Source organism: Mesoplodon bidens (assembly GCF_964165515.1).
Source record: "Mesoplodon bidens genome assembly, chromosome: 1".
NCBI lineage: Eukaryota > Metazoa > Chordata > Mammalia > Artiodactyla > Ziphiidae > Mesoplodon > Mesoplodon bidens.
In genome coordinates this window covers 40,222,214-40,240,609 of record NC_138176.1, presented here as the reverse complement: position 1 = coordinate 40,240,609, position 18,396 = coordinate 40,222,214, and the positions used below count along the sequence as shown (strand labels likewise).

General features: G+C 42.1%; 1 protein-coding gene across 4 annotated transcripts in view; it reads right to left on the bottom strand.

Annotated features, from left to right (window-relative positions):
* SGMS1 (sphingomyelin synthase 1) overlaps window positions 1-18,396 on the bottom strand; it is a 292,102-nt gene that overhangs the window by 240,099 nt on the left and 33,607 nt on the right. The window lies entirely within an intron of this gene.

Sequence of the window (18,396 nt, the reverse complement as noted above, 5' to 3'; positions counted from 1 at the left end):
CTATCAGGCACTGTGGGGCACCTAAGAGCATGTGGTGGGCCACCTGGGCCTCTCGATCAGCCCCTGATGGTCAAGGCTTTTGAACCCATCGTGCTCTGGCCAGATGGGAGACTGGAGTTGTCATACTCCCAGACTGCGCCCATAGGAAGGGCATTCTGTACACGCAGGCTAAGCAGTCTTGTGACTACTGAAACAAAATAATGCCAAGAGGCTGCCAATTCAATTAAAGGAATGTATTACACCACAGTTAAAATGAACCTCGCTAAAATACCATGATACTGAAAACCATGTTAAATCCTCTTACATAAGAGACTCTTTTTATGGAACTCGTTTCCTATGCAATCAGTCCTTCAGTGACTGGGGGTTTAACTTACAAGGATCCACAGGTGCAGGGTTTCTGATTACACTTGTGTATCCTTTGGAACGAAGGTACTGACAATCCACCTCTAAGTGCCAGAGGTGCACAGGTGACGGCTCCCAGGGCTCCCAGGCCAGGCCTGACACCACACCTCACCAGGGGAAGAGCTACAGGGGGCCAGAGGGGCTCGGCCTGAAAGAGAAACAGGCACCACCCAGGGCCCTGTGCCACACCAAGCCTTGGGCCAAGCACAATAACCTGTCATCCAACATGGTGCTAAAATGTAGAAGGAACGCAACATCCTTGCACCCAAAGACGTCCCTGGGTTTGGGAGCCGGGTACAAAAGGGTGAAAATCTAACCCAACTCTACCACTGAATGTCCCGGGCAAGTCACTTATCCTCTCTGACCCCTCCATTCTGCCACAAGGTGCCAGGTCCTAGGAATGACAGGGCATCCGACTCCTTTGCTTCTAGGAAGGTTCAATGTCTCCATCCTCTTCCTCTGGGAGTGATTTAAAAGTTAACACACACTGGTGTCCAACAGCTGCGTCTCCTATGTTGGGGTGTCCTCCTCAATATGTGATCACTGGTGGGAGGGGAGCCCACCCCATCAGAGATGCTGAGAAGGAAGGCCATCACCCCCTCACATCCCTGGCCCCTAGTGCATGCACCAAGCCCTAGACAATCGGATGCTCCCACCCAGGACCCTGAATCTGGAGCGAGTGACACAAGGCGACAGGGAAGAGGAGAATGGAGCTGAGTGGCACGGCAGTAACCCTACATCCAGGGCCTCACTGGGGTGTTCACAAGCACATGGTGTCACTGCTCTACGTTGTGGTTTTGGCTGTGGTTCTGGCAACAGTAGCTTCCTTTGGTAACTGCTGGATATCCTTTCAGTGTATCTTTTTTCTGCTTCAGTTCTTATCTGCCACCAAGAACACATGGACAGAAGTGGGAAAATTTTGACAACCTTTGGCTTTGAGAAGTGCAAGAGAATGACAAAAATAAAACATCGAAAGAAGCCAAACCAGAGAAGTGACGGCTTAGAAAATAAGACTGAGCAAAGACTCACACTGCAAAAGTGGTATTCAATGAGTTTGCCCTCCTCTGTTTTGTATCTTAACCTTTACAATAGCTCCTTCATTTCTGAAAACAGATGCTTTCTCTATTTGCTTGTGGAGGATGCTACAAGCAAAAAACACATTAATTTTCTTTCTTTTATTCTGTTGACAGCTTCCTCTGTTCTCAAATTTCTCACCGATTCTTAGAAACTGGAAGGCGATGGCTTATTAAATTCCTTAGCATTAAGTTCAGTTTAACAAATCTTTATTAAAGGCCTACAACGTGCAAAGCACTATGCTACATGTTAGAGCTAAACTCATAATAAAAGGAGACATTTCAAATCAAATTCAACTGGAAATTTTGTAATTAATGCTTGAAAATTTATTTTAAATGTAAAACACCAAGGTAATTATTTTGTGAGCGCTCAGGGTTATATACAATATATTCTAGTGCTACAAAACCAAAAGGGTTCACAGTGGTGACCTACGAGCCCAGTGTGAACCACAGGCAGGTTCTGTTTGAGCCACATGGCGTTGGTGTTGTTCAAGTTTTCTATCAGTTACTTAAAACTCTGGATTTCTATGAAAACTGGGAGATCTGGCCCCTCATCACCCACGACCTAGGCTGCCACCTAGCAACATGGACCAAGTTCCAGCAGCCTCCACGTCTTCCATAAGGGGAACACAGCTCTCCCATGTGTCACAAGGCCCAGCCTCTGCTACTTTATTTAATACCAAACCCACTTTGCAAATTTATTTTACCTGCCTGGTCCCAAGAGGCATTGTGGATTCTTGTTTTAGACACATCATAATGTGGGCTTTATGAAAAATAGATACACACACACTTAATTCAGATGCTTCAAAACTTCCTTTTACCACAAGGGAAAAAAGAAGGAAGAAAACATTCTTTCCCACTTCAAACATTCCCTGGATTTTAGACTTTCCAGAAATATTAATTTATAAAGTTACTGAATCTCTTAATTGCATCACGTTTTATATTTAAATGTCTGTTTTCAGGAAATGACAAAATGTTCTGCATACCCATTTTATTCACATGCCACCCCTCAGGTGTGGGGAAAGGTCTCGGAACATTTGTCTAATTCAGTAGGAAAAACAAGCAGGTGGGGTAGAACCTTATGATTCTTTACACATTCTTGCCTTGACCATCGTATTTCTATAATATATCAAACATCCTATTTTTATGAGCAAAAAGCAACTGGTGCTACAAGAGCAATAATTTTTTTAATAAATTTATTTATTTTATTTATTTATTTTTGGCTGCGTTGGGTCTTCATTGCTGCGCGTGGGCTTTCTCTAGTTGTGGCGAGCAGGGACTACTCTTCATTGCGGTGCTCAGGCTTCTCATTGTGGTGGCTTCTCTTTGTTGTGGAGCACAGGCTCTAGGTGCTCGGGCTTCGGTAGTTGTGGCACACGGGCTCAGTAGTTGTGGCTCACGGGCTTAGTTGCTCCGCAGCATGTGGGATCTTCCCAGACCAGCGCTCGAACCTGTGTCCCCTGCATTGGCGGGTGGATTCTTAGCCACTGCACCACCAGGGAGGTCCCAAGAGCAATATTTTTAAACAGCAGAATATACATATTTCTATTTCTTCCAAATTTCCTTTTCCTCCCATTAAGAGGAGGCAGATAAATTTCTCACACCTTTAGTTCTTACATAGCACTGCAAAGAGCTTCAATAGTCACGCAATAATGCCTGGTGAGTGCTTGAGTGCTTGAATGCTTGAATGAAGAAAGGAATGAACAAAGGAACGAAGGAACAAATGTAGGAGAGAACAAAATAACATTATTTCTGAGCCAGAAGGAGCCATGAGGATCCCTTGCTATCTCCTCTCCAGGGCCTGCAGCTGCCTGAATGCCCTTCCTTGACTCAGACCAAACCCACCCCCGATCAGATCTCCCATCACTGCCATCCGTATGCTAGGATCCATAACCCCTAGCCTCATTTTCCTAAACCTTTACTAGGTGTAAAAGTTGGTTTAAAAAGACCAACACACAAACTTATATTTATGTTCCTATGATTACTTTTCCCCTACATAAATAGGGGGAAATAATCTACAGTGTACTGAGGTGGTATTTCTTTGTCCCAAAGAAGTGAGGGCTATAAGCACTGCCTGAGGTGCCTATAGTAAATGGTGTGTGAATTGGAAGCCTTTTTTTTTTTTTTTTTTTTGGGTAAGGGATAAACAGTGAAGATACCAGGGAATGGGGCAACATGGCATAGCAGAAAGAACCCAGACTTTGGAGGCGGTACGTTGTTTTCCAAGCTAGGAGGCAATAAAATAAAACATGGTAGTTAAAAGTGTGCACTTTGGAGTGGGATGGCCCTGGAATCAACGCTGACTCAGTCACTATTACGCAACCTGAGCTGAACCTCCCAGAGGCTTCCTGTCCGCTCCGAAGTAGCTGGGGTGACCCCCACTGGGGGCGGCTGGTGTGACAAGGACCCAAGACGGCACCCAGCACCTAGTGTGCCACAGTGGCAGCAACAGCGGCTAATCTTCTCCATGACACGTATTCAAGGTCTTTTGCTGACCTTCTAAGAATGTCTGGTCACATTTCCCAAAACAGTTTCGTACTGGCAAAGCACTGCAAACTGTGAACCCTCCAAGGGGAAGATGCCATAAAAACTAGTGAAAAACTTTCCTAGGCTTCCTGGCTTCTCATTCCCAGAAGGAAGTTCAGGAAAAATGGGAGCTATTGTGCTCATAATCTTTACTATTCGAACCAGCCCTCCTCACCTGCTGAAAAAGTCACACAAGAAACATTTTAGATTCTTGGTCCCTCAGTAGCAAAGGTAATAAAGGACTGGAGCTCAATTACATAAAATCACTGAACATAACAGAAACCTTCTTCTAGTAAATCAGCTGTTAAGTCTCAGGTGAATTCTGCCAATGTTATTCCTTGTGGACCTCAACTTTTCTGAACATATTTTTTTAATAATCCTGAAAAACATCAGCATAATCTGGACCCTTATAAGTATAGCTAGTACCCCTATATTACACATGAAATACTTTTCCAAAGTGAGAATAAATGAGTAAAATGAGAGATTCATTCAAGGCCGATGTGCTACTGCCCCGTAACTATAGTTCCCTGTTAGGGTCCTAGTCACATCATACAGTGGGCCCTTCAATTCTGTATTTCAAAAAAGGGAAGAAGAGGGCTTCCCTGGTGGCGCAGTGGTTGAGAGTCCGCCTGCCGATGTAGGGGACACGGGTTCGTGCCCCGGTCCAGGAGGATCCCACATACCATGGAGCGGCTGGGCCCGTGAGCCATGGCTGCTGGGCCTGCACGTCCGGAGCCTGTGCTCCGCAACGGGAGAGGCCATGGCAGTGAGAGGCCCGCATACCGCAAAAAAAAAAAAAAAAAAAAAAAAAGGGAAGAAGAAACTGCTTCTGCCCACCACCCTTCTGCCGGAGCTAATGGATAAATTGGTCTGACTTCAACAGGAATTTTATCTCATCCAACTGCAAATGCCAGCTACCTCTTGCTGCCCAAGGGTCAAATGACTGACATAAAGTAGAAAAACTAACGGCTGCCTAATAAACTGTTTTATAAACAAATTCTCCCTCAGTGGAGGGAAAAGTAAACCTTAAAAAGCTGATGAAGAGACAATGTCTTTATAAGGCCGCTCTGCCCGTGCCGGGGCAGCCTATGTTCCCTGCCCAGAGAGCTGTCATGCCCATCTTAATAGTTAATACTTTAAGAGAACATGCTGAACATTAAGAAAAGGCAAAAGCTTAAGAGTCAGAAGAATAAGAACTAAGAAAAGCAAATTCGAATCTGGGTGCAATTTCAACAAAGCCTAGCATCTTTTCCATTTCCCCACAGTGAGCACTGGTGCATCTGGGAGGAAGGGAGCCAGGGGGGCACCATACGGTACCCAGCATACCGCAATGTTTGAGCATAATTACAGCATAATAATACATAATGGTATGATAATAACATCCTCTGCGTATTTAGCACTTACTATGTGCCAGGTGCTACTGTATGTGTATAGAGTGTACATGTCTCTGTGCACATATATATATGTAAGATAGATATAAAAATCTACATATTAACATAGAAAACTCATATATTTTATATATTTAATAATATATGTATTAATATATTATAATTAGTACTAAATATATATATATATATATATAAAATCTCATTTAATCCTTAAAATAATCCTGAAGCAAACAACATTCCCATTATACAGATGAGAAAACTGGGGTGTCGAAAGGTGAAGTAACTTGCCCATGGCCTCAGCCAAGATGCTAGGATATACAACCAGATCTGTTTTGTCTAATTCTAAACGTGGGCTCTTACACACCATATCACCAAAGAAGGTTCCAAAAATTCCCAAGTGGGAGACAGTAGCCCCACCAACCCCACCACCGAACCCGGATCTGCCCCAGCTTCTGATTAGAGATGCCCCACAAGAAGCTGGGCGATGGACGAGCTAAAGCAGCTCACCCTGCAGGCAAGACCCAACTTCTTTCAATAGAAGCATGGCCAGCTTGTCCTCGTTATGGACCCAACAGTAAATCTCTCAGACAAGGTTGTAACCGTGGTCTCCACAAAAGGCATCAGATACTGGGGTCTCACGTGAAAAGCCAGCAACCTCAGAAAACCCTCACCAAGTACCTGATCTTAGACCCTCTTTAGACACCCTTGTCTCACTGTCCTCCCAGCAGCCACCACAGCTGCAGCTGGAAGAACACACCCCCGCTTCAGCGAAACAGCCAAATGCCATAAATGCCACCCTTTCTTCTCATCTCCCTCCAAGAGCAGGAGGAGTCCCACAAGGGATAGGATATTTCATTCACACTCTGTCTGAAGAGCAATTTTTCCCATAGAAAAACTGGGTAGTTAAAATTCTCAACCAGATGAGGGGCCTATTCATGGCAATCTCAAAGCACAAATGACAAAGCTATAGTCTGCCTCATACATTTTTTGAATCACAAAACTATCTGTCTCATAAATTTAACCCTTCATTTCTTGATAGCACTTTTGATGGTATACATTACACTGTAACGTATGTATGTGATAAACCTCTGCCGATAGAAGTCTGTTAAAGAATACAAATCATAATTATCACATACTAAGTGCCAAAATCATGTTGGCAACAGAACGAAATTTTAAATAATAAAATGCCACAGGGCATATAATGTAAATCACTTGGAAACTATACATATTTGCTTCTTCCTTGATTCTTTATTCAGGAATCTATAAATACTGCACAGAGCTGGGGCTTTAAGCCCTGGGAGTGAAGTAGCTCTAGCAAGATCAGAAGCTGGCAGTTTCTGCAAAGAACAGTCGTAGCTCTCCTTTTAATTAAAAAAAAAAAAAAAAAAAAGAGGTTTAGTTTCCATTGCTGACCCTCAGAATGCAGAAAATAGAAAACTCAGGCTGCTTCAATTAAGCTGAGAGTAACCAAGGAAATATTCTGCTCATGCTTGGGCTAGAGCTTTAAAAGTGTAAGCGTGGCAGAGGCAGCAATGCTGATAATCAACGAGGGTGACAAAACTCAGAAAACTCAGGCTGGACATTGGTCAGCTAACGTGTCATCATTTGCAAGTTTCCCTCTTAGCACTAAAAACTCTGGTCTCTGCCTGTGACGTAACAGACACAGCGCCAGGAGGTCATTTTGCTACTGTACATATATTAAGGGAGAAGGCCACAGAAATATAGAGAGAAGAGTTGCTAATTTAACAAAAAGGGTCCCTTCCTAACTGACAAGAATTCATCATTTATTTATATTTAGCTTTTTAAAAAAAACTCAACAACTAACAAGGAAGATCTACAGTACTGTGCTCCTATTAATTTTAATTCAACCTGAAGAGAGTAACTAAAATTACCCCTGGATTGTTGGTGGCTTTAATAGTAAGAGTGAGTAACTGACTTTCTAAACTTAGGTAAACTGTGAATCTGATTTCCCCAAAGGTTGATAGAGTAATAAAAGGCCAATATTTTAAGTAGAAAGCAAGTTCTCAGTTTTGCACACAGCTCTGCACCAAAAAAAAAGGCTCTTGGGCAAGCTTCCACAGCAATCAGCATGGAAGCAGAGAGGTTTTCCTTTCCTTTCCCAGTGGTGAAGTTATAGCTATTGAAGAGCTGCTGCTGTGCAGAGCTGCAAGTCTTCTGAAAAGAACGTCTGTTATCTAATCGCCACCAGGCCAGGAACCACCATCTCAGTTATCACCCAATGACCAAGGCATTCCTCTGAGGGGCTGTGCCCCAGTAAGCGGGAAGGAAGCCTGGGTATCTGCCAGAGGACACGCCCAATGCTCAGAGAGGGCAGAAAGCAACTGAATTTGTCACCACAAGGGGCACATCGGGAGATGACCCAATAACCCAAGGTCGGTTGGCCTATATTAAAAGAACCGCACTGCCCTCCCCAAACCTGCTTAATTCTTGCAGAGACCTGCTATCAGAATGAAGGCTAGTTTTTTACCTACTCTCTGACAATCTGAGCTTGAATGCTTTGTTGAAGCATTTACTAGGGATCAAAGTCACAAACACAGCCTCACTCCCCATGCCATATGTATGTCCAATCCCTCTGGCCTGCGGCAGTGCCCTTTGTGGGTGGTCAAGGACAAACGGCATTAAAGCCTATTATTGGGCTTTTCATGTAAGAAGGCTTAACGTGTCAGCTGCATTTTAATCTAAGAATTAGATGCTTACTCTCGGAAAATTGCTTTTAGAAACATCAATAAGGATTTTTTTTTAAGGATTCTTATTTTTTATCTCAAAGCCCAATTATTTATAAATTTATTGGTATTTTACATCTGAAATGAAAGCCTTTAACCAAGAAAAAGAGGCAGCTGCTGCAGAGTTAACAAGAAAGCCAAGATCTCTACTGAGGCAATCTAAATATATATCATGCCTTAAAAATAAAAGAACACCAGCTAAGGCTCACCACTGCAGGTATGTGTCTGACCAAATACCAATGCTACAAATCCTGCCCTGGATTTTTAAGACTTCTATATTGACTTCCAGTTAAAGACAGTGGACAGACACACATATTTAGTTCCTCTCTCTCCTAAACCCCCAATACAACAGTTATTGCTTTTTAAAGGCATAAATCCACAAGGACAGAGATAACAAGAGAGATTTAAATTTTAAACATTTTAAAGCTGGAAATCAATTTGAAAATGGCAAGTGACGTAGCAGACCCAAAGAAGCCATATCTTCCAGTTTATGAAGCCCCATTCTTAAACATGAACTGACACTCAAGGATCATCAGCCACATAAAGAAAGTATCTAATATGAAAGACAAACAAACAGGAAAAAAAAGCAAGTTAATAAAAATCATGAGAAAAGGAAAGCTTCAAAAAGAAAAAAAAAGTATAGTTATCTCCTCAGAGAGCTAAGAGAATACTCTTATAAAAAAACAAGACTCTATAAAATAGAAGCATCCAGAGAAGAACAAACCAAAAAAAAAAAACTGTCAGAAAATGAAAACATGATAACAAACATAAAAAATTTAATAGAAAGATTAGAAAGTAAACTTGAGGAAATATTCTAAGAAAACAGCTTAAAAATAGAGGTGGAAAACAGGAGTAAAGATCATAGTCACAGTACAAGTCAGTCAACACCTAACAGGAATTTCAGAAGGAAAGAACAGAGAAAAGGGGGAAAAGTCAGTAATGACAGACATCAAGAAAATTCCTAAAAATGAAAGAGGTGAGTTTCCAGCCTGTAAATGTCCATTCAGATCTCAGCACAATACATGAAAATAGACCCTCCCCACCAAGGAACGTTATCACGAAGAACTAGGAGTCCGAGAGAAAAAGTAAGAAAGATCAGTCACCTGCCAAGAACTGGGAATCAGAAGGTCTTAGATTTATCACCACTAACACCGGAAGCCTGAAGGCAATGAGCAAATCCTTCACTATTCTGAGGTTCAGAGACTTCCAGTCTAGACCTCTACACCAACCAGACTGTAGGTTAAATATAAATATACAGCAGAAACTAACACACCATTGTAAAGGGATTATATTCCAATAAAGATGTTAAAAAAAAATATATATATATATATATATATATATATATATATATATATATATATATATATATATGTATAATGCTCCCAGACCTAAAACCACTCAGTCTTACCTCCTGTGTAATTTGTTAGGAAGGTTACAGAGCATGTGGTCTGCCAAAATAAGGGAATAAACCAAGAAAGAAGGGAATATGGAATGTGGAAAACAGGGAAGCCCATAGAGAAGCAAGATAAGAGAAATCCCCAGAATGGTGTTGAAGGAAGAGTCCATCTCAAGGCTTGGTGCACAGCAGGCCTGGAGAGGATATGGTCTAGACTGGTGCAGGGCCTAAGACTCCAGGTGAGATAATGTCAAGAAGATAAAACTGAAAAAATACCTAAGATATTGGGAGGAGATTCACATGGAAGGCTGTTTGTGGCTAACTTAGTGCTAAGGGCACAAAATTTTTAAAAACAAGACAATTATTAAATCCAAGAAAAATCTGTGTGCAGGAAAGTTAAAGTAATCAAACTATACTAGTACCTGTGAATCCTGTTTACACAGTATAAGATAAATACCAAATAAGAAACTGGGGGGCAAGGAGGGAGCAACACCATAAAGGGGATAAGAGGTCTTGTGGAACTACATAACCCTTTAAAAATCAAGCTTGTATAACTTCAATAAAAACAAAAACTATGGGCTTCCCTAGTGGCGCAATGGTTGAGAGTCCACCTGCCCATGCAGGGGACACGGGTTCGTGCCCCGGTCCGGGAAGATCCCACATGCCGCAGAGCGGCTAGGCCCGTGAGCCATGGCTGCTGAGCCTGCGTGTCCGGAGCCTGTGCTCCGCAACGGGAGAGGCCACAACAGTGAGAGGCCCACATACCGCAAAAAAAACAAAAAACAAAAACAAACAAACAAAAAAACTAAACTTTAAAAAGATATTTCTATACTTACTATTTCATTAGTATACCACCTGATAGCTTACAAAATACTTTCACATGTGTCTAATCGTTTAACTTTTACCAGACTCTGCAAGTTCGGTTACCTCCTTTATAAAGATGAGAGAACTAGCTCAGGGAAGTTGAGCAACTTGATGAGTGACACAGGACAAGGGGGCAGAGGCAGAATTGAGAAGACAGTGGCACGCTCAAGGTGCGTTTGAGAGTCACAGTATGGTTGATACAAATGATGTGGGCAGGAGTCTAAAGGGAGATAAGCCAAATCAAATTTTGGAGTGCAGGGTTCTCAAACTTGTGTGTCCATAACACTCACCTGGAGTTCCACTTATACAAAGTATCCAAAGTAGCCAAATTCACAGAAACAAAAGTAAAATGGTGGTTACCAGGGGCTGGGGAAGAGAGGAAAGGAGAACCGTTTAATAGTTATAGAGTTTCAGATTTGCAAGATGAGAAAGTTCTGGAGATCTACTTCCCCACAATGTGAATATACTTAACACTACTGAACTGTACACTCAACAATGGTTATGATGATGAAGTTTATGTATTTTATAATTTAAGCAAAAAAGAATCACAGAGATCTTGTTAAAACACTGATGGCTAGACCTCCACCCTCCAGTTTCAACTCAGTAGGTTTGGGTGGGACCTAAGAAGTTCTGCTTCTAACAAGTGCCCAGGTGATGCTGATGCCGCTGTTCTGGGGACCAAATTTTAAGAACCACTGCTCTGGTTCAAAGGTTCTCAATCCTGAATGCACAGCACCTTCACCTGAGATCCTAGACCAAGTAAATAAAAACATGAGCGGGGGAGGGGGTACCTGGACATGGAGTGCTTTTATAGCCCTAAGGGTGATTCCAATATGCAGGCAGTTTGAGAGCCCCTGGCCTGGACAGCGGCCCATGCCAACTGGCAGTACAGCGTGTGTGAGCGCTACAAGCAGGCCTGGGGCCACTCAGCCACATTCTGGCTCTGCCTCCGTTTCCTCATCTACAAAATAATGGTCATGGAGCTGTTGAGACTATGAAACAGGATAATCAATAAAAGGACTCAGGGCAGTACCCATCACACAATGAATAATAATGTTATTACTTTTGTTGTTGACTTACAGGAAACAAGGTTGCCCTTGTTTTTTCAGCTATAAAACAGGGTCAGGTTAAAGACAATGAAGAATCTATTAATATTCAATCCCAGACTACTAAACAAGACAAAAAGCTCCCAAGGACCTAAGAACAAAGTAAGTGGGATTAAATCTAAGAACCTTTTATGATTCCCACAAGCATTTAGCAAACCAAGGGTCGGTTCTACAGAATTAGTAGCTAATCGCCTTTACTCTCTGAATAGGTGTTGTTAGTTGGAGTATAAATAGCATTGTAAAAGCAGGTGTTGGAATCAATATTCAAACACCACCACCTTCATCTAAAGAAACAACATAATGCGGTGTGTTCACACAGAAGGTTCACACAGACTCAGAGCCGAAATGCCTGAAGACATCTACACGGTAAACAATTTCTTGTCAAAAGAAACTGAAAATGAAGACAAAGGCATAGTTCAAATAGGTTTGTTCATTCAAGAAATATCTGAGCACCTCCCACATACCAGGCACCGCGGCAGCGAGGCAGGACAGGCCACTCACTGCAGGGCAGAGTTTTTCATGCAGGGAAGCGGGTGGGTCCGCCCATGAAGCAAGCTTTGGGAATGCCGCAGCGCACCCTTCTTCCTCAAAAGCACTGTAGGGAGAGCCAAAATTGCGGTTTCTGCTAAGTTTTTCTTCTCATGTAGAGCTGCATATTTGGGGTGGGGTGTTAAAGATAGTCCACAGTAACACAGTGTCTTGAGTCCACAGTCAGTACAAAGAAACCATTGTCTACAGCCTCGGAAAGCAACATGACCCTCCTTAGATGTCTGGGTCACACCAAAGTCTGAGTCCCCAGGGCAAGCCTCCTTCATTAAGTCATTTGAATAATTTCCCCACAAAACTGTCTCACCGTTGTGGGAATATATTCTTAATGAGGAAAATGGTGTCTTTTTCTAGACGGAACTGGCTAAAGGCCTTGGAAGCAGCATTCTGGGGTGGTGTGAGCCTCTCTGTCAGAAATTACGTCCTCACACCGTACTGATGGGCTCCAATCGCCTCCCAACCACAAAAATCTTGGTTTCCTCTAAAGCTCAGAATTACTGGCTCTGATTAAACAATCAGCAAACATCTCCGGAGTGAGTGCCAACCCTGGATATGGCTGACTGTCCCAAGCCTGTGCCCACCAGGGTGGAAAAATTCTGTGCCAATATCCTCCCACTGATGTCCTCTAAATATCCCTGGGGGCACTCTGTACCTGGGAAGCTAGAGATCGGCTTGCAAATAGAATATGTAAGGAACGCTGCCCTGCTGGTACACGTAGGTACATCCAAATAACAGGCCTACTTTGTAAGAGTTTTTCCCTCTCTGCTTCTTTGATTGATTATTAATCCAAATGCTCCACAATCATTACATAAAGGCAACTGTGGGGACAGGGAAGAAGTCAGGAGACCTGACTGATGTTGTTGCCCCCTTTACAGGCCATGCGACTCTGGACTTCCACAAGCTCACCTGTCACTCTGCTGGCAGGACTGTCTCAAAGATAATAACAAGGGACAGAGGGACCAGCATGTCTCAGGTGCTAAGTGCCCTACAAATACCCATTAATTTAATCCTTCCCAGAACCTCATAAGGTAGATACCTTTATCCCCATTGCACAGTGAGGAAACTAGGGCACAGAGAGGTTAAGTATTTGTCAAAATCTTATGTGGCTAATAATTGAGCCCACACAGCCTGGCCCCGGGATCCATGTTCTTAATCACTTCTTTACCCTGCCTCTCTGATGCTTCTTCCAAGTCAAACAAGTGAATACACCTGAAAATGCTTTGCAAACCATAAAAAGATACATTTATTATTATTATTAGTTTGCCTCTCAGCATCCACTGACCCTCCCTAATTTCTGCACTTCTGGTGGGAACCATTCCCCACTGTCATCAATCAATGCTTCATCTTCAGCTGAAGAGGTGCTCACCTCAGACTCTAGGTGTGAAGCATATGACCCGGGCAATCCAGTCAGGATGGGCCCACGTCCCTGGCCACAGTGACTGGTCCAGCGCTAGGCACCAGACCAAGAACGTCGTCTGTGCAGTGCCTTGGATGGTCACTGCAACGACGTCAACTTGAAGCTGCTGGAGGTCTCACCCGTAGCCCAAGAACATGCAGACAAGAATGATCCTCCTAACACATTGTCCGGATCCCCAATCTGGCCCTTCCTGAAGTCAGATCCATCTCTGGACTTCCAACCACCTGAACCAATAAATCTTTTTACTTAAGATAGTTTGAATTGGGTTTTCTGTTACTTGCAACCAAGAGAATCATCCTGATCTCTTTCTAAAACACGTTTCGCTCTATCAAGCTATATTCAGCTGCACTTCAGTCCTTTCCCTCTCCGAAAATAAAACTTGAGAGACTGAGAAAGTGAATGTTAATTAGCTAGCCTTGACAAATTAAACACTCCTGGAGCTGGAGTTCTTGACAGAAGAACTCCATATTATGTAGAATAAAAGATCCAGTTTTTTTAATGTCACAGATCAAGTGTTCTGGCCTATCATCAAATTTGTTTCATAAAACTTTATTTTTAACCAAAGCAGTTAAGCCTGCCGTTTTCAGCTTTGCAAGGAAAACAACTGTGATATTTACTTCCTCTCAGTCTTCTCATTTTTCAGCTACCCCTAAATCCAAACCACTACAAAAAATTACTAAAATGAAGAATAAGATTGAGTTTTTTAAAACATTTTAAACACAAGAAGCAGAAAGTTGTGTATGGGTGTATATATCATTTCTTCCTCATAAAGAAGAGGAACTAAACCTTAACCTTATTTATTAATTTTCTTCTGGCAACAGAAGAAATCAGTACTAGTTTTAACCATATTCATTGCACCAGCTAACATTCCTTCCCTATAGTTCCTTCAGACAAATTCTCATAATTAGATTTCAGAGGAAAACACCATTGGTCACCCAGACCACAGCCTCAGAAGGTGCAAGTAGCATGCCACTTGACATCAGATGACTCCTAAGGCAGTGTATAAACACTGTCAGGACTTTGTGCATTTTCACATCTTCAAATTATTACACACAGATAAATAACTACGGTGACAGGTCAGTCATAGCCCAAGTGTCCACCCATAAAGCATATATGAGCATATATAAAAATGCTAATTGAGGGAAAATGATGTTAAAAACCAGTTTCACACTCCTTGGAGAAAATTTTAAAATATTTCTCTATTTTCTATGTTCATTACATTGCACTCTATAGCCTCCTATTAAGAAGAAACAAACTTTAATGACCTCGAGTAAGCAAGTAGATAAGCATACCAACAAAGATAAATTTGTTTAACTACATTCCAAACTTTATTACCTTGTGTGCTGTTCTTTCTGTTGAGGCTTAATTTTTCTTATTATCATGGCTAAGACTGAAGGTCTGCTTGGCTTGCTTTGGTAAGCTCTTCAAAGATCACAGCCCTATCCAGACAGGCTGCTTTCAAACAACCTTTGTTACCACATGTAAACAATTAGGACCTCTAAACACATGATTATTTAGATGATATCATACAACATACTTTTTTATAACTGAATTAACCATTAGATTACACAGAATAAGTGTTCATCCAATTTATAAAATTAACAAAAATAGCTGACATATTAGTTTAAATTTGAGGATTTCGTAAATCTATTTCCATATTACACTTTTGTTCTGATTCACAGAAAGCACAACCCTACAATGGAACTTCAAGTTCATAGGGGTCTCTGTAAAGCCCACAAGGGCAAGAACCATATCTGACTATTACCATTTTACGCCTGACATACAATAGGCGCTCTGTAAATATCTGTTGGATAAATAAATGAATAAATAAAGGCATTAACACGAAAAGTAATGGGCTCACACTATTTCATGACTACAGAGGTTATTATTACTATGTCCTTGCTCTGACGAAGTAAAGCAGGAGTTGACAAACTTTTATTCAAAGGGCCAGATGGTAAATATTCTAGCCATTGTGGCCCATATGGTCACTATTGCAAATGCTCCGCTCAATCTCTTTCACAACTATTCAACTCTGCTGTCGTAGCACAAAAGCGGTCATAGACAATACATACACAAATGAGCACGACAGTGTTCAAATAAAACTTCATTTACAAAAACAGAATTTGGCCATAAAAACACCCAAATCCCATGGGAACCACTTTCTTATAATGAACAGTCTATTCCCTAAAGGTTGGACATTGGTGGACTTGCTAAACTCAGCCAGACATGTTTTGTTTTGTTGGGTCAAAAATTGGGCAGGGCAGGGCTTCCCTGGTGGCGCAGTGGTTGAGAGTCTGCCTGCCGATGCAGGGGACACGGGTTCGTGCCCCGGTCCGGGAGGATTCTGCATGCCGCGGAGTGGCTGGGCCCATGAGCCATGGCCGCTGAGCCTGTGCGCCCGGAGCCTGTGCTCCACAACGGGAGAGGCCACAACAGTGAGGGGCCTGCGTACCTCAAAAAAAAGAAAAAAAATTGGGCAGGGCATATATACTCATTCCCCACAGCTCCATCACTCCTTACTGAGCAATCCCGCTCCCTACTAATTTCCGTCATGTTACAAGCCTGGCCCACGCAAGCCTTTGAGTTTACATCCTGAACTTTACAGTACAACTGGTTTCCTGGGATGTGGCCCATACCCGTACCTATGAATCTGTAACCACAACACAGGCTCCTTAAGAGCAAGCCCACGACTTGCAATTCTTCACCCTTCATCTAACACCTAATATCAACACCCAATGAACTTTAAATATTTATTGACTGCCTACTGTTTGATATAGTTACTGTCTCCTTGGAGGGGGTGTAGAAAGAGTTACAATGACAGACAAAAGGATGGAGAAAACGTGCCAGCTGAGAACAAAGAGAAAAGGGACATGGTGAGTCACAGGAAAAGCAACAGGAATCATTACAGGACTGAAAAGCTAATCTCTGCCAACTGTGTCTCAACCTTCTATCGGCTGCCAGGATTCCTCCCTCGTATCACAGCAGAAGCTGGGCAGAGGTTGGACAGCGCGGGACACTTCAATGGTAACCGCAATGAGGATAAACCCTTGGTTCATCCTCATTCCTGCCCCAGGGCACTCTGAGTGGATGAACCCAAAAAATCCACCTGCATCTAACAGAAGGAATAAACTGCTCGATTCTCACCCAATGGTACACTCTACAGCAATGAAAATGATCAATCTACAGCTACATGCAACAAGATGGAGGAATCTTTCTAATACATTGTTGAATGAGGAAAGTCAGACACAGAAGAGTACGATCTGCATTATACACACACACACACACACACACACACACACACAGAAAGACAGGCAGACTAATTTATGCTCCTAGAAGTCAAGAGAGTAATTCTCCACCGAGTGGGTAATGTCCAGAATCTAGTGTCTAGAGGAGGCATGAGACTGTGGGGAAAATGTTCTGTTTCTTGATCTGGGTTCTGGTTACATCAGTGAGCTCAGTTTGGAAACTGCATTGAGCTATACACTTACAATATGCGTGTTTTCTGTATATATATTCTATTTCAATAGAACGTTTAAAAAAAAAAAACACTCCCCCATTTCTAAGTGGTCCAGGACTAGAGAGCCAATTGAAGGCCACACACAGAGCCCTATATGCCTTCCCTTCCGCCATCCTTCAGAGCCTCTTGCCTCATGTGGAGCCCCAGGCACGCCTCCTCATCATCTCTAAGCATAATCAGACAGAGGCCAAACAGTGAGAAAGCAAACTAGATCATTGTGAGATATCTGTAATTCCAGTCCCAGTGTCTTCGGAAAGTTAGTGTCTTTCAGAAACTTTATTGCTGTCACTAACTTTTTGTTCTAAATCAGAAATGAAAATATTAAGTCGACTCCACTGCCCTAAATGGCTCACTTAAACAGACTTCTTTTAAAATAACGCCCTAAATGGGTAAATCTAGTTCAGAAACATGAATGAAGAAATGCTTCAACACTCAGGGCCTCCAGAAGAAGATATTGTAAACAAAATATAACTGAGATTAGAACGTAGAACAGCCAACAGCAACCCTGCAAGCACCACAGAGCTGTAATGACCGACTGTGTAAACGGCCCTCATGGGTAATATTTACAACTACAGTCAGAGCTGAACACACATCTTTAAAACTTTATGTAAAGTTTCGACTCAAGTAGCCAAATTATGGGGCTGGGAATCATTCTGATTCTCTCTAGTGTTGATCTTAATATACTAACCTCAACTGGACATTACCACTCATATTCTTTTCCCATTCTCCTTGTAAGTTCAGGCTAAAAAAATCAATTAAGACCTTTGATCACATTAGATCACAGAGACTGGTCTACTTGTGAATGCTGGTCAGGAAGGAGGGAAGAGCAGTCATCAGATCCTCTGACCTAACAATAAACATCAGCTACAGCGGGCCAGATGGGCAGATTACCAGGAACAGAGAAAGCACAGCAATCCTCTCTTACACAGGGCACACGCGCGTAGTGCAAATTCCAATTCTTTATATCCAGATGTTTTTCATATCAAACAAATTCACTATATAGGTCTGTCCATTAAGTAAGTCACTGTTTAAATAGTTTTTAAATCTGACCTTATTTATATCAGCCAGGAAGGGAACATAAATTCAAAATTACATCTTTTAATAGGAAATTGTAACTGTGTTTAATTAAATGATTCTGTCATGGAGTTTAAGAATGTTCTAAAATGTCCTTCAGGGGAGAATATTCTTATTTTTAGGAACTGCACCCCCAAGAATTGAGGATAAAATGTCATGATCTCTTCAACTTACTTTCACATGTTTCAGCAGAAAACAGTAGAAACCTACTACACACACACACACACACACACACACACACAGGTATACACAATGTGGCAAAATGCTAACAACTGTTAAATGTAAACTCACTGTACATTTTTTAACTCTTCAGTATGTTTGAACATTTTTATAATAAAAAGAC